General features: G+C 41.4%; 1 pseudogene; it reads right to left on the bottom strand.

The window, feature by feature from the left end:
* The window catches only part of LOC126438173 (protein HIRA-like), a 450,749-nt pseudogene that overhangs the window by 38,960 nt on the left and 395,648 nt on the right, over nucleotides 1-16,141 (bottom strand).

Genomic DNA, 16,141 nt, shown 5'->3' with positions numbered 1-16,141 from the left:
AACTTCATGTAAGAAGTGGTCCACCGCTACAATAAAAACAAAGCTTACATTACAATTGTTGAACAAATCAAAAGTCAGAAACTTCATGGTAATTACATCTAATTTTGTTCTATTTTTGAAATTTCAGCCCTCAACTGATTTCTCGCTCTTCCTCCACAGTTTCAAGGCCCACAACAAGGAAGAGATTCACTACTGTAAATGTGAACTCCACAGGCTTTACCTGAACATTTTTTAAACTGTAAAAAGTAAAAGAGAAGCTTCAACACCACTGTAATGCTCATGTAGTTGAAGAGAATCTAAAATAAGAAATATGGTTCACTGCTATAGAAATTAAAATGAAAATTAAAGATTTATAAACATAATAATTGAACAAGTGGTCTAAACAGAGAATCTATAATTTATAAGCAGCTGCACTAGTAAGTTGAGACAACAAATTTCAAATATTCAAGGCAGCTACAAAAATTGTAATCCAAGGTATCAAGTTTGTGTAAAACAGGCTGATAGCAACAAGAAGAGGAAAGAAATAAGAATAGATGATGCAAGGAAGTCCCACCAACCCCTGAAACAGAATAGGTAAAAGTGTATGATAAGTGAAAAGCTGCAACCAATTTAAAAAGCCAAGATTCATATTTAAGAGTACTAATAATAAACTGAAGGTTTTGTGATGGCTCCCAAACCCAAGGACTTTGGCGGTACTTTTGGGGCAGCCACCACAAATTTTATAAAGCGTGGTTAGTGACCAGGATGTAGCTATGTCTGTTGGCCGAAAAATAATTAATGACAAGAATTGCACCAGCTAGAATGAAGAGATAACTTATCTTTATTTCTGACAAAGTGTACACCAGCAATAAAAGTCCAAGTAATATCCAAGAGTAATCCATGTACTGAGCCTAGTCGAATACAATAGCAAATATCACACTGAAATGGCTCTGCTATAAGCTCCACGAAAGGCTAGCAATAGACAATCGACAATAGACTGTCCGTCTCAGGGCCAGCGCTCCTCCTCATATGCAAAAGGCAGAGGGTGCTGCGGACCCAAGCTCAGCCATGGTGCGACCTCTTCCATTGGTGGTAAGACCCTGAGACGCCGACGGCCACGACAGGAACTGTGGCCAGCAATATCACGGTCAGGGCGCGTGTGCCTGAGTTGGTTGGTTGGTTGGTTGGGTCCGTGGATACAACAGAAGGGAAATGAAAAGGGTGAAGAAAATTATTTGAAGTTAAGGTAAAGATGAACTACAGCTAAGTGTTAGCAGAATTCCAAGAGACTATTGTTACCATTAGTCGTATGACTGTGGTAGGGGTTACAAGGGGTGGGAGTCAAATGTCTTTAATAGTTTCCCTGTTACCTATACCACTGTTTCCACATTACAGTGTGTGGTAAGTAAGAGAGACTGACATCTGTGACTGCAAACAATTTGTAGGTGGCTACTCATCTTTAATGTGTCATTAGTGGTAGTCACACCAGTACAAAATGCTGAAACTAACTTGCATCTCAGTTCACAGACAATGTGTATGGTGCATTTTTCTGCAGTGCTTTTGCAGCAATGGGGTCAACTTCTATCTGGAGTATGACTTCTAGTTATGACTGATTTGTGAGCATTCTTAAATCTCTCAAAATGGCTATAGATGCACACACACAGCAGTAACACCCCAGAAAACCATATCTATTCATCACAGGTTGCATTTTGTGAAGGAAACACTGCCCAATTTAGGAAGTGTAGCATTAGGCAAGAGCCTCCACTCTGTACACAGACAGCACTATTATATGCTATTGGACACTGCAGATAAGGCAAACATTTTCACCTTCCCTAGTGAATGAATAGGACAGTGTGATATTCTGTAGCGGTACTCATCAGAGCATTTATAATGATCACTGAGCAAGTGCTGCATCCATTCTCTTCTGCCAGCCGTATTAGTCTTTGCTCTACTGTTCCATGGAAGTACAGATTGGTAGAGTGGTTCTGCACTTGTGCAACTGCTTTTCCACTGAAATATAGTCATGCACTGGCAACAATCTGGCAAGTATACCAGACATAGAGTTGAGTCCTATTGTGATGAAGCACTGGCTGTAAGAGAAGCTACTAGTCCACTATCTGCCTGCAGGCTGTCAGAAAAGATTTGTCACTCCTAGAAAAAGAGTGAGATGGAATGATTGGTTCAGCAGTACATCTTATGACAAATCAGCTCAGCTTAGGAATGTTGTGCTTATTCCAATCCACAGAATGACTTAGGAAAAGTAACAAACACAGTTCATCTTACTTAAATCTGATGGGAAACCAAGACCACTAACAGTCATACAATCAAAAACTATGTCACCATTTTTCAAATTTAGAGACAGTGATCTGGCACTTTCATATCTCGGCAAAGTGTGACAAGCGTTTGTGACAAAGAGAAAAACAGCAGTCATTGGACAAGAACTATCCCAGTTCAACAATATTGCTGCCATCTGTGAGACTTGTATGAAAATAGTACAGAAGTGAGACAGAATCTGAGTGGCTGTATTCACTACTGCAATTTCATCTTAAAAGATCCTCTGGTGTGGTTTGATTTGCAGTTCAAAATAAACTTACCAAACCACTCCATAAAACTCCCAAGGGAAGTAACGACAGACTGATGACCAAGCATTTTTGCAATGCCAATGCAAAATACTTTTTCTCTTAAAAATTCAAAACTGTTGTCAACCTGATGGTTGGTTTGTATACTAATGAACTTTAAGGCCTGGCCATACAGAACATGGCTTCGTGGTACGGCCTGCAGCCTTGAGCCTGAATGGCCAGGCCGTATTGTTAAAATACCTACTGTTGCATTCTGCTGGTCACACAGAGTATGGCTTTGACACAGTGGCAACTGGCCTGTTGCACCGGTCAGCATTGAGTTGCCTCAGAATACAGATTCGCTGCACACTGGGGGAACCCTGTGTGCACGTGCTAGCACATTTGACTGCTGTGTGGCGGCAGTAGCAGGAGGCAGCTCTGTTGTGTTGCACTACACATACAAGCTGATAATGAGGTTTTGGCTGGTTTGACAGTGTGGCGGTTGATGCAACAAGAGCGGTCACCGAGACCAGCTGCTCGTGGTTGATGCAACAAGAGCAGTCACTGCGAACAGCTGCTCTTGTCTGTGTGACATCCCTTGCCATTGAATGCCCTGACCACTTGCAGTGAGGATGAGCTGCACCATCAAGCCACGTTCTATTTCCCAACCAGTTACAGGAGGACCTACAGCTTAAAATGGACTCTGAACCAGAGTGAAACTTGGCATTTTTCACATTAACAAACACTGCCACAGGAAAAAGAAGAGACAAGTAACGGAAAAAATTGTAGAATTGACTAGGGATGGAACTGCAGACCTTTGGATCCTTATTCTGGCATTTAACCACTGAGACACTAACACATTCATTTTATCAGGGCACATGCTTGTAGGCTATCAGAAAATTTTAGTTGATCTTCATTTGACGATGTTACACGTACATCTTATGAGGGTAATACCAAAAGTAAGGTTTCCTATTTTTTTTATAAGTACACAGAGCTGTTTATTTCTACAATGGTTTACATCAGTTAACAGCTTAAACATTTAGCTATTTTTCGACATAATCACCATTTCTGTTGATGCATTTTTGTAGATGCTGTGGCAGTTTTTGTATGCACATGTCAAACCAGCTCACCGCCATGCTGTTCGAAAGTTATGAACCTCTTCTTTTACCTCATCATTGGAGCTGAATCACTGGGACCACAATTAACGCTGACAGGTATTGTGAGACTCTGAAAAAACTCAAACGGGCAACTCAGAACCGGAGAAGTGGAATGTTGGGCAAGGGTGTAGACACTCTCCATGAGAACACTCGCCCACACATCGCTCGTCAAACCGTTGCTCTCCTGCAACAGTTTCAGTGGAACATAATCGCCCACCCACCCTACAGTCCTGACTTGGCACCCGGTGACTATCACCTGTTCCATAGGTTAAAAGAACATTTGGCCGAAAGCGATTCAACTCCGACAATGAGGTGAAAATCGAGGTTCATAACTTTCTGAACAGCATTTCTATTCCATGGCTACCAGCAGAAGACAAGTTAATATTTACTTGTTCATTTATTTTGAGAGAAATGAAAATGTGACAACAGCAGAGATGAAATTGTTGAAGTGAGTACCTAAATGATGAGATATGACAAAAATGATACACAACACCACAAAGGTTGACAGAGAGAGTTATGGTGCAGCCAGGGAGGTGTGATATATCTCACACACACACTAATAAGCGTGCTGGGAGCAGTCAGGGAAGTGCGATATGTTTCATATTCCAGGAAATGAAGGCAGGAATGGAATAACCAGAGTCACAGTACTGGAAAGTATAATGCAAATGGAAATGTGCTCCTTACATTGTGGACAGATTTAAATCACCGCTTGAAAAACACATTCCTCAGATTTACTGGAAAATACAAAAAGCTTGTATGCATCCTAGCTCTATGTACTGGCACCTCCTCAATTATGTTATTTAAGCTACGAGAGATATTATAGATGTTCAAATAAGCAGGGCTACAAGTGAAGCTGAGGGTTGGGCTAATCAGTGTCTCGATACATCTAAAATGATGCTAACATATAACCTCCCACAGAGACAATGAAATATGAGCCAACAGAGACTGATAATCTGTAAGCTGTTCAACTTCAGAGGGACCAGTTGTTCATCTACATCTGCATCTACATACATACTCCACAATCCACCGTACGGTGTGTGGTGGAGGGTACCCCGTACCACAACTAACATCTTCTCTCCCTATTCCACTCCCAAACACAACGAGAGAAAAATGACTGCCTATATATGCCCTAATCTCACCTCGATGCTGAATTTAACACAAATAGATTCTCACCCATAAGGCATGCCAATCAATGAAAAATATACTATGTGCAGACAGAAAAGTTCTGTCATATATTGTTAATAAATGGCAGTTTCTCTTACTGAATAAATAATTCCCAAAAGCCAATGTAACTTCTGACCTAACAGGGAATGCTGCTATTTCTTTAGTTAAACTAGTTCAAGAGAAAATCATTGAACAGAACATGATATCTACATGTGTTTCATTGATTTAAACAATGCATATGACTACATGCCTGCTGATGTTATGAGAAGCTCCACATCAGTTTTATAATGGCATGTTTGTCTAAATACAGCATGAGAATAGATCAGTTTCATATTCTAAGTGGTGTTGTGTACTTGCACTCTATTTCACTGCTGTGAGTGATGCACTCAAGAGCTGCAATCCCCATTTTTTTAAAGAACTGAACTCTTATGTATCAAACAACTTCAAACATCTGTTTACTTTACAAATGTATTTGATGTCATATCTCCTGAACTGGGCGTCACACAATCATACAATTATGCAGGTGCTTTCAGTGGTATATATGAATACAGCCTGCAGAATGTGTTCTGAATACAGTTAGTAGTAAAGAAGTAATAATTAAAACATCATATCACACCTGATGATGATGAACAGCAAAAATTTAGAAAGTGTTATTTTTTTTTTTTTTATTTTGTGTGTGTGTGTGTGTGTGTGTAGGAGCACTTTGCACATGAGTTATGCTACCTCAAGACATACATAGTTTTTAACTTTAATCCAAGACTTATTGTGTTAAATCTTTAATTCGACATCTTACCTCATAATGAATAGATAATGACAGCCTTTTAAATTCTATCAATAAATATATGACAGGTATCCTTGATAACCTATAGCTTGACAAGAACAAAGCACAGGACATGGGCTGATATTGGGCTAAAAAATGTTAAAATAAAGGTAAAATAATTACAGTATATGAAATACCAAAAACCAAATTTATGTTGCACTTGTAAGCCTTTAGATAGGCATCATGCAACTGTGCTTGGTAGACCACATTAGTCATAATACGGACATTAGATCTGACAAAGGAGTCTTTGATGTCTTCCACTTTTAGTCCAATCAAATGATGCTCAGAAAGGACAAGTAATTGAAGCTTTTACAGAAGTTTTTGACAAGCTTTCTATATGTTTTTGAGGGTTTTGAATCTGAATTTTGAAAGTTCCACTGAAACTCTGGTCCAGAAATGAGGCAAAAATGGAAAAAATCCACAAAAAATGAAACTTTTTGGGTTTTTACACTTACAACTCAGAAAAGACAAAAATTTCAGTAAATCTGACAATGTACAAAAGTAAAGAGGATAAAATTTCCCACATAGCAGTTCATTGTGACTTTTCTTGCCGGACCAACTGTAAGTGTTTAGTGAATGTTGAAGTTAGCATGATTTCAGAACTGAAGGTGATGGGCCATCTCAGGACCTAGCCCCCTCACATTCCTACCATACTTTGTCGCACATCCCTAGCCAATTTCCATTCTCCAGTAGCGTCATAATGTTATTAGAGTGGTTGGTAGTTGACACTTGCTGAGGGGGAGTGCAAGATGTTTGTGAGCTGGCACTGACCTTTCCTCCTGACAGGTGAGAGGCCAGTCTGTGTATTTTGATTCCTCCTCTGGCGGTTGGAAATTCAGTTTAAATATATAAAACAGTCATACAGAATGAGATGAGGTCAAAGGTGTGTTACATGTGATGGTGTACTGGATGATGGGAGAAAAGTATCACCATCCAAGCCCGAGGTGGCGTTAAAGAATGTTCTCGAAGTATGTAAGAAGGGGAAGAACGGGATTAGCTGCCCTTTTGAAGAGCAAAACTTTGTTTAAGGTTCATGAACAATGTTCAAAGAAGTACACTAGCAAAAAACTTAAGGAGGAAGAGCAATTGAGAAGGTCCCACAAACACAGCTTTGTAGAAATAATCATCAATGAAAGGTGTGTAACACATGTCACTTAGGACAAATTCCTGTCTAATTTGAAGGAGGAGGAATGCTTAATATCAGTTTTAATGGACAAATTGGACATAGCAGGCATAACTTCCAAGTAAGCCATGGAAGATGTCGATACCTTGATCTACAACTATGTCTACACTCTGCAAGCCCCCTTGCTGTATGTGGGTGAGGGTACTTTGAGTACTGCTGTCATTTCCCCTCTTTCCTGTTCTAGTCATAAATAGTTTGTGGAAAGAATGATTGCCAATAAGCCTCTGTGTGGGCTCAATTCCTCCGGTTTTATCTTCATGTTCCTTTTGTGAGATGTACGCAGAAGGGAGCAATATGTTGTTGACTCATTTAGGAACATACTATAACAATACTTTAACAATAATCCATACTGTGATGCAGAACACCTCTCTTGCAGTGCCTGCCATTGCAATTGGTTGACCATTTCTGTGATGCTTTTGTGCTTACTAAATCAAACTGTAACAAAATGCACTGCTGTTCTTTCAGTCTTCAATATTTCCTCTATCCGTCCAATCTGAAAGGGATCCCATACTGGTGAGCAGTGTTTGTCGAACAAGTGTTTTGTAAGCTATTTCCTTTGTTTATAGAGCACATTTCCTGAGGATTCTTCCAATGAAATTATCTAGCATCTGTCTTACTCATGATTTATTTTATGTGGTCATTCAATTTCAAATCATTCTATACGATTGTCAACACTGCACATCTCTGGCTTCCACACATTCAACCGTCATAGTTTTTGTGGATGGCAAGGGGGGGGGAGGGCTTCTCATCATTCTATCCGACTTCTTTCAACAACATAATGCATTAATGATGAAAGCAGGCAAAAAAAATTCCCAGAAGCCTGACTGTTCTCAGGGAATTGGCCACTCTGCTTGAGAGAAAATCTCGTATTTGCATGTAGTCAAGTTGCTGTGACACTACTTCTGCTCTTTACAGTCAGGTAAAAGTGAAACGCATCACTGAAGAAACATCCTGAATTGCAACAGGACATATGAATATTTAAAGATCCAAACATGGACAATGAGGCAGTGGTGGAGTGCAGTAAAAGATCCCTCGTTAAGTTGTGTGGTGGTATAAGCAGGTGCCTCTGAACCACATCCAATATGGAAGCTCCACCAAATCGGCATTCGTAACAACTACCAACATCAATTCTCTGCTACCAACAGTAGATGCTGCTTGCCAGTATATTCTCAGATTGTACAGCCATATACAACAGTGGCTGTGCAAAAATAAAAATCCTGAGGAGTCAGGTTGGACGAGGTCCAAGGATTGCATATGCTTGAGCTGCCAGCACCCAGTGTTATTCTGACCTATATCCCATGCAAATGCTAAACTTTGGCAACTCTTGTAGTTGCCAAAAGACAGGCCTCCACTGTTCCAAGTTCTGCATCAACTGGGATACAGTTTGTGAGAATGTCAGCCACCTCAATTCGCATGAATTAAAAACCATGTCGGAAGTAGAGGAGGAACAGGAGTTATTGCAGATGAAGGCACACTATAATTTATATTATGTCGTTAAACATTCCCACTGTGATATCTCATGACCTCATCATCGTAAAGACAGAGAGAGAGAGAGAGAGAGAGAGAGAGAGAGAGAGAGAGAGAGAGAGAGAGAGGAGGAGAAGAAGAAGAAAGTTGTACACTGGTTAAAACTATAATTTATTATAATTATTTATTATAATTATAATAGATAGATAATTATTTACCTATTATTTCGTATGAACTGAAATAAGTCACTCATTATCTCACTTTGCTGTAACACACACACACACACACACACACATATTCTCATTTTGCACATAGATCAAGAAAAGATGAGAGCAGACCTAAACACCATTTCTTCTGCCTCAGTTTGCAAGCTTATTTCATATCTAAGGGATTTACATTGCTGTATTTCAGCCACTGCCTGAACATTTCTGTACTTCCTTCTTTCATTGATTAATTGAAGTATTTCACCTGTTAGCCTAGGTTCCTTCACAGTCACCTTCCTTGTACCTATGTTTGTCTGCCCAGCATCTGTTCCCTTTCCAGAGATGTCCACTCCTCTTCAAATGAGCTGCCTACTCTGCTGTTCCTTATCTCAGTATCCACAATAAATGAACTTCAAATGCCTCCCAGCATTCCTCAGCACTTCAGTATCCCACTTCTTTCTACAATGATTTTTTCGGATGATTCTCTTAAACTTCAGCCAAACTAAAACTTCTGTAAACATTGGTTTGCCTTTCTTCAGGCTATCTTCTAAGATAAGTCATAGTGTCAGTACTGCCTGGCGTGTTTATACATTTCTTGGGAAACAGGCGGGGAGAGGGGGAGGGTGACAGGCGGGGAGAGGGGGAGGGTGACAGGCGGGGAGAGGGGGAGGGGGAGGGGGACAGACGGGGTGGAGGACAGACGGGGAGAGGGGGACAGACGGGGTGGAGGACAGACGGGGAGTGGGGGACGGACGGGGAGAGGGGGACGGACGGGGAGAGGGGGACGGACGGGGAGAGGGGGACGGACGGGGAGAGGGGGACGGACGGGGAGAGGGGGACGGACGGGGAGAGGGGGACGGACGGGGAGAGGGGGACGGACGGGGAGAGGGGGACGGACGGGAAGAGGGGGACGGACGGGGAGAGGGGGACGGACGGGGAGAGGGGGACGGACGGGGAGAGGGGGGACGGACGGGGAGAGGGGGACGGACGGGGAGAGGGGGACAGACGGGGAGAGGGGGACAGACGGGGAGAGGGGGACGGACGGGGAGAGGGGGACAGACGGGGAGAGGGGGACAGACGGGGAGAGGGGGACAGACAGGGAGATGGCTGCATGTGGGAGGGGAGTAGTGGGAGAAGGCAGTGTATGAATTGGATGGAAGTGTGATGCCGACAGAAGAGAGAATGGGAAAGGAAAGCTTAGGCAGTGGAAACACGTTAGAGGAAGTCTGGGCTGATGGGGTTTCAAGAGTGGGGAATCTGTTGTCTTTCTAACACATCCTGCACTCCTGAAATCCCCCTGGCCTTAGCCTCCGCTAACCTGTTCCCCTTGCCTCACTTTGCCTTTTCTCTTCTCTCTTCTGTTGACACCACTCCTTCACCATCTAGATCATGCACTCACTCACTCATTCACTCGCACATGCCCCTCCCCCTCTCTGCTCTTCCCCTTTCTCAATCCCTCTCCCTTCTCTCCCCCCTCCCTTTCTCCCTCTTCATCTTTAGTTTACTTTCCTTTTCCCCTCTCCCCATTTTTCCCCTCAGTACACCTTTCCCTCTCCCTACACCTCTTTTTGTTATATCCTCTGTATTCTTTACATCTTGTGTGGCCACGAAGTCATCTGTCCAAAGACCAGCCTCTTTCTCGCTACCCATACCTTGTGTTCTTTCCTACCCCATTCCCCATCTCCATCGGCACAAGGAAATGTTTTCAATACTCGAATATCAGTAATCAGTCTTACCGTGGGCATGGGAGTGTGCTTTTGGGTGCCTGTGTGGTTGTGTGTGTGAATGTGTGTACCATTGCTTTAAAAAGAACTAGTACTCAAAAGCTAGTGTGAATTGTATTTTCTATGTGTAACTGTGCTCCATGCATTGAACTGCTACAGGTGAGTGGTTGTCTTTCTTTTATTTTACATACTGCCTCATCCAGGAATTTCCATTATTGTTTTACCTTAACTCTTTCATCACTCACAGTTTCTGTCTTCTACTTTATTCATTTTCCTTGTTTCAGACAAACATTGCCTAATGCTTCCTCTGAAACTCTCAACAACCTCAAGTTCTTTCAATTTATCCAGTTTATTAAGCCTTAATTTGCTGTTTATAACCAATAAATTAAGGTGTGTCTACACCTGACCCAGGAAAAATCTAATAGTTTAACATTTGGTTTTGAAATCTTAAATATTTCAGTGCCATAACATCTCATCCATATATAAAATATTCTTGCATAATACCTAAACCAAGTGTTAGTGACAATCAACATATGCAAAACTTGTGCAAAAATTCGACTGAGCACTTCCCTCTTTCACTCCTTTCCTCCAAACGATGGTCTCCTACTACTTTTTCTTCTCCCCCTCTGGAATACCACTGAGTTCCAGTACCCCATTACAATTAACTTTCTGTCTCCCTTTTTACTTTCATCATACATTCTTTCAATCATTTCATTACCTGTAGAGCAAGTTGGCATATAAAGTTGTACTACTGTGGCTTGGGTTGACTGCGATACTTTGCTCACTACGCTGTTCATATTAGTTGACGACTTTTCTTACTTTCTTGTTCATTATTGGACGTGCTCCTGCATGATCCCTTCTTGATTTTCTATATATGTATCACTGTGCCAACTTGACCAGAAGTCCTATTCTACCTGCCACTTCACTTCACTAATTACCTTCGTATCTAACTTCAACCTACTCATTTCTCATTTTGAATTCTCCACCTACCGATTCAATTAACACATCTAATATGCCATGCTTTACCCCAAATAATGCCAGTTCCGTTTTTCCTGATGACAACAACTTCTTGAGTAGTTCTGCCTGAAGGACAATATAGGGGACTATTTTACCTCAAGGATATTTTACCCAGGAGGATGTCATCATCATTAAATCAAGAAAAATTATGACTGTAATTTCCCCTCTGTTTTAGTCCTTTGCAGTAACAGCACAACCGTGGGTGATGTTACAAAGGCAGATCAGCCAATGATCTAGACTGTTGCCTCTGCCACTACTGAAATGGCTGCTGCCCCTCAGGAAGCTCAAGTATGTCTGCTCTCTCCATAAATACCCCTCCATTGTGGTTGAACCAATGGTATGATAAGCTGTATAGATGTGGCACATGAGCCACCACACCTTGGTGAGGTCCATGGTTCACCAAATGAAAGACAAAAACTTAGCTTTCAGAATGAAACAACTACTGAGCAAAACTGCTAGAAGAATTTACTCAGTTAAATCAAATATTAACAAAATATGAATGTTATTAGTAACTGAAGTTTACATTTATTTGTTCACAACATACCCTTTAATGTGAGACTGCAAAGAAGCAAGTGGAAGCAATTTGTTTTCTTGTGGCAGCAGCTGAGTGAATGTACGCTGAGCACAAGAGCGCTGGACTGCATCTAAGCTGTCACCCATTAATAACCTGGTGAACAAGACAAGGCACACAAATTTTGTCATCATGGATGTATAAAAAAAACAACCGAAATAAATATCTAAGATTTCTATTCCTCCTACCAGCAACTTAGATCACTGGAGAACAGGAATGCTTTTCCTGTTGATAGTGATATTATAGGGCAGCCTTTCTCTGTTACTGTACAACTCAAAATTGTGGCAACAGAGCCTGTAAAGATAGGAAAAAGAATTACTGTAAGATAAGAGCCTAAATAATATTGAGATATAGTAATTGAGGACAACTGCAGAAGCACACATATCAAGCTGAAAGTTTACTTACCTTCATTCCACATACCTTTAACATCAGATGATTGAAATACAAGTAAAACTTTTCATTTTCTTCATGCTTTCTAATTATTCCCCCCACAGTCAATAATTTTTATTTCATATTTATTTATTTTGTTAATTATATTGACTTTTGTCTGGTGACACATGTGGTGGTAAACTGAAAGTGACTCAGCAGTGGAGAATGTGATAATATATCCAAAGTGATAACTATGTGGAAGAAAATATTGGAGTGCTAAACACAGAGATGGTAAAGTTATGTCATGAGTCAGCTTTTTCCCATGAAATGCATGGATCCTGCTTTTTCAAGTGGTGATAAATCATTTTAAGAATATTTACAAATTGTGTTAAAAATTATCCAGTGCTGATGTGCTGTTAACCTTTAATTTACCCACTCTCATAGAGCACATAATGTTATGAACTGCAGCCATCTGCTGTCTTCTTTTTCCTTTTAAAGACTTCTTCATAAGCCTTTATTGTTTATTTTCACTACCCTATGACTTACTGGTGGTTCTGTATCACTATAACTCCATAAAATGAAAGAAAATGATCAGATTTGTAATTTTTTAGTAAATGGAATCCCTTGAAAACGTATTTTAAAATACTTGACACTTGCAATACATGCATAGTTCTAGAGACACCTCTTCTGATACTCCAAAGAATCGATACTGTTCATCGCAGGTCCAAAACATACTGGCAATGATGAAAAGACTGTGTAATGTTGAGCACCTCAGTTGCAAGGTTTGGAAAAGTCAACTACCAAGTAATTTTAATAAGACCATGGCAGCAATGAACTGATCTCTTCAACACACCAGGCAACATAAAATTAAAAAGAAGTTGCAGTGACTGCAAACGACTCTGTGTACCTGGTTCAGAACACATAATAGACATCAGCGATTCATTCTTGATGAGGCAACGGCTTTTCTCAAAGTCCCATACACTAATGCAGCCATTGCTTGTGATAACCATAACATGCTGAAGCCCTGAAAGCACCAAACGGGATGGAGCCGCTGACAGCACGAGAGGTGGGAAAGGTCGTCTTCCTGCAACGAAATAATTATGGATCCACTGCAGGTTTACTGTGTTTTACAACAGCTCTGATTTTAGGCTGTGGAAAATGACATCAACATTCAAAAATTGCAAGAGAACATTGAATCTTCTATATAAATGTATCCCTCCTCATATGCTCCTCACTTCTGACAGGACATTTCAATGTTCGTAATATAAATAGTATAGAGTAAACTTTAATTGTACTTCATCCATTATCACAACTTCACATTAACTTTCATTTCCATATTAGCTATGAAAAAAAGAAAAAGGTGACAAACTGTATTTCACTGAAACATGCAAAAGTAAGTCTATTAGCACATAAGAAAATAAGAATGTGAGTGACATAGTATGAACAGCATAGTGAAAGCAGTATCATAGGCGAAATAAGCATGAAGTCAATCCCCACCAAAGTAGTACAAGTTCATTTGCCCATTAGCTCCATAGATGTTAATGAGACAGAAATAGTGTTTGGATAGAGAAAATAAACTATTCAGATAGTTAAAGGAGGCAAAATTGTGATTGTGATGGGAAACTGCGATTTGATAGTAGGAAAAGAAAGAGAAGGAAAAATTGTTTGTTCCAGCCCCCGGCATACAGGCTGCCCATCATGGTTGCAGTGGTATCAGCCTGGTTTATCAATCTGCTTTGTATGGTGGCCTGTACATCAGAGCAAATAAATGATTTTCAAGAAGCTGATATGTAGTCTGCCCTGCATGAGAGGTGCATTGTGGGAGTAGTTACCAGCCTGCTTTAAAAACTGTACTGCAAGGGGCTACACATGCTAGTGTGCATGCAGGGTACAGCTTGAGATGGATAGAGGAAGGAATGGACAAAGCGAGGAGAGGAGGGGATGGACAGAACAAGGAGAGGAGGGAATGGATAGAGAAAGGGGAGGTGGGGAGATGCATGAGAAAGGTGGAAGGGGTAGTGGGCAGGTAAAAATAGAAAAATGGGGGGGGGGGGGGAGATGAAGAGTGGGGGAGGAAGATATGGTCAGAGGGAGGTGGAGAAAGATATGGGCAGAGGGAGGGAATGGAGGGTAAGGAGGAGATGAAGAGATGAGAGAGGAGATAGATAGAGGTGAGACAATGATGTGGACAGACAGAGGGAGGAAGAAGTGAACACAGAGAGGGGCAGGACAACATGTGTTCAACATATGTGTCAAATGCTCCTGCAGGTGAAGCTGCTGGGGAGGCTAGTATAACAGAAACGCAGAAATTTTGTAACAGATTTTACACTGCACAACATGTCCAGATGAAGATGTGGGCTATGATAAATTACAAACTGCAAATTACGGTTTATGAGATAAGACTTGAATGAAAAGAGAGAACCATAGATTATTGACAGTTTAAAATGGAGTATTAGGCAATGAAAGACTGAAACAGAGGAAAATAATACTATAGAAGACAAGTGGGTAGTTCTGCGAGGTTAAATATGTGCTCTGATTTTGTGCCACAGTTGACGATCCATCCACCTCAGCAGGTAGTGCCAAACTTCCAGTTTTCTCACTGCAGTGAGGGGACATGGGCGATCTAAGGAGCCGACTATCGGCATCACTGGTGATGACAAGTGAAAGTCCAGTGGCAACTACGGGTAGTCTGGACTGGAGGAGTAAAATAAACAGAACTTGGAATTAGGTCTGAAGAAGACCAGTTGGCATCTGAGTGGAAGGTCACCAAGCAGACAGCAATGCCTACTTTACGGAGCACTGATCACTCAATGACTGTGTCTTTGTGCTGTGTGCCCTGCATGACAGACTCTCCACATGAAACTCCCATATTTGACAGCCCTCTTCTTTGTTGTCTATTTGGCATCTCACATCAATACCATCCCCACCAGCGGCTCACAGTTGGCTACAGAAATGCACGCTTCTGACAGACGCCAATAGCCATCATGCGGGGCCCAGTGTATCCAATGATGCACGCCTGCCAAGCCATGTCTTCAGTAGCTCCATCTACAAGAGTACCCTACCGTCGTGATATAGAATGGCCGGCAGCAGCTACATGGTTCAGTCTCAATCACAGTCTTCAATGGTCTTCAGTCTTAGACAGCCTCTGATGGTTCATTTATGCATTAGTAGCAGGAGCCTCACACTACACGATGCTCTCTAGCTTCTTCTAATAACTGGACTTTACTGCTGTTTCTTCATTTGTAAAGTGTCTTCGCAATTCCTGGAGACAGCATCAAGATATGTAAAACTTCTGTTAACCATATTTAATCATTTCTGCTCTTATCCAGCTTGCCTACAAGGACAGATGCTGTACTACTCTGTAACCCACCTCTCCTCATCATTGTGTAAGGAATAGTATATAAGTAACCTGGAGACAAGATGTTTTTGTTCCCACATGTCACTGTCTTTTCACTTTACTGTTGACTTTTTGGTTGCTTTTGTCACTTGTGGGCTTGTATGCTTTGTCCCCTGTGTTTGCTTGCTTGTGCTATTTATGTTCCAGGTTCTATGGTTGCTGCTTTTGCCCCCCCCCCCCTTTTTCTGCGGAATTTTGTATTGCTTTTTGCGTCTTTGTGCATTGCTTGGTTCCAAATGACTACCATGCCACAATTGCCTGCTGCGTGAGTCAACGAAGGATGCACATGATTGAAGTGGTGAATCACTTCCAAGATGGTGGAGATGGGGTCAAAACTGACATTGGGAACAATTGCAACACCACTACCATCCACCCGGCTGTGTATGTGTGTGTGTGTGTGTGTGTGTGTGTGTGTGTGTGTGTGTGTGTGTGTGTGTGTGGGCACGCGCGTTGCCATTTTGCGAGTTTGATAAGATGAAGGAAGACTGGAATGCATTCTTTGCTCAGTTCAAAGTGCACATCGCACTGCATC

The sequence above is a fragment of the Schistocerca serialis genome, unplaced genomic scaffold, assembly GCF_023864345.2.
Source record: "Schistocerca serialis cubense isolate TAMUIC-IGC-003099 unplaced genomic scaffold, iqSchSeri2.2 HiC_scaffold_1261, whole genome shotgun sequence".
Classification (NCBI taxonomy): Eukaryota; Metazoa; Arthropoda; class Insecta; order Orthoptera; family Acrididae; genus Schistocerca; species Schistocerca serialis.
This window is presented reverse-complemented; position numbering and strand designations above follow the sequence as displayed.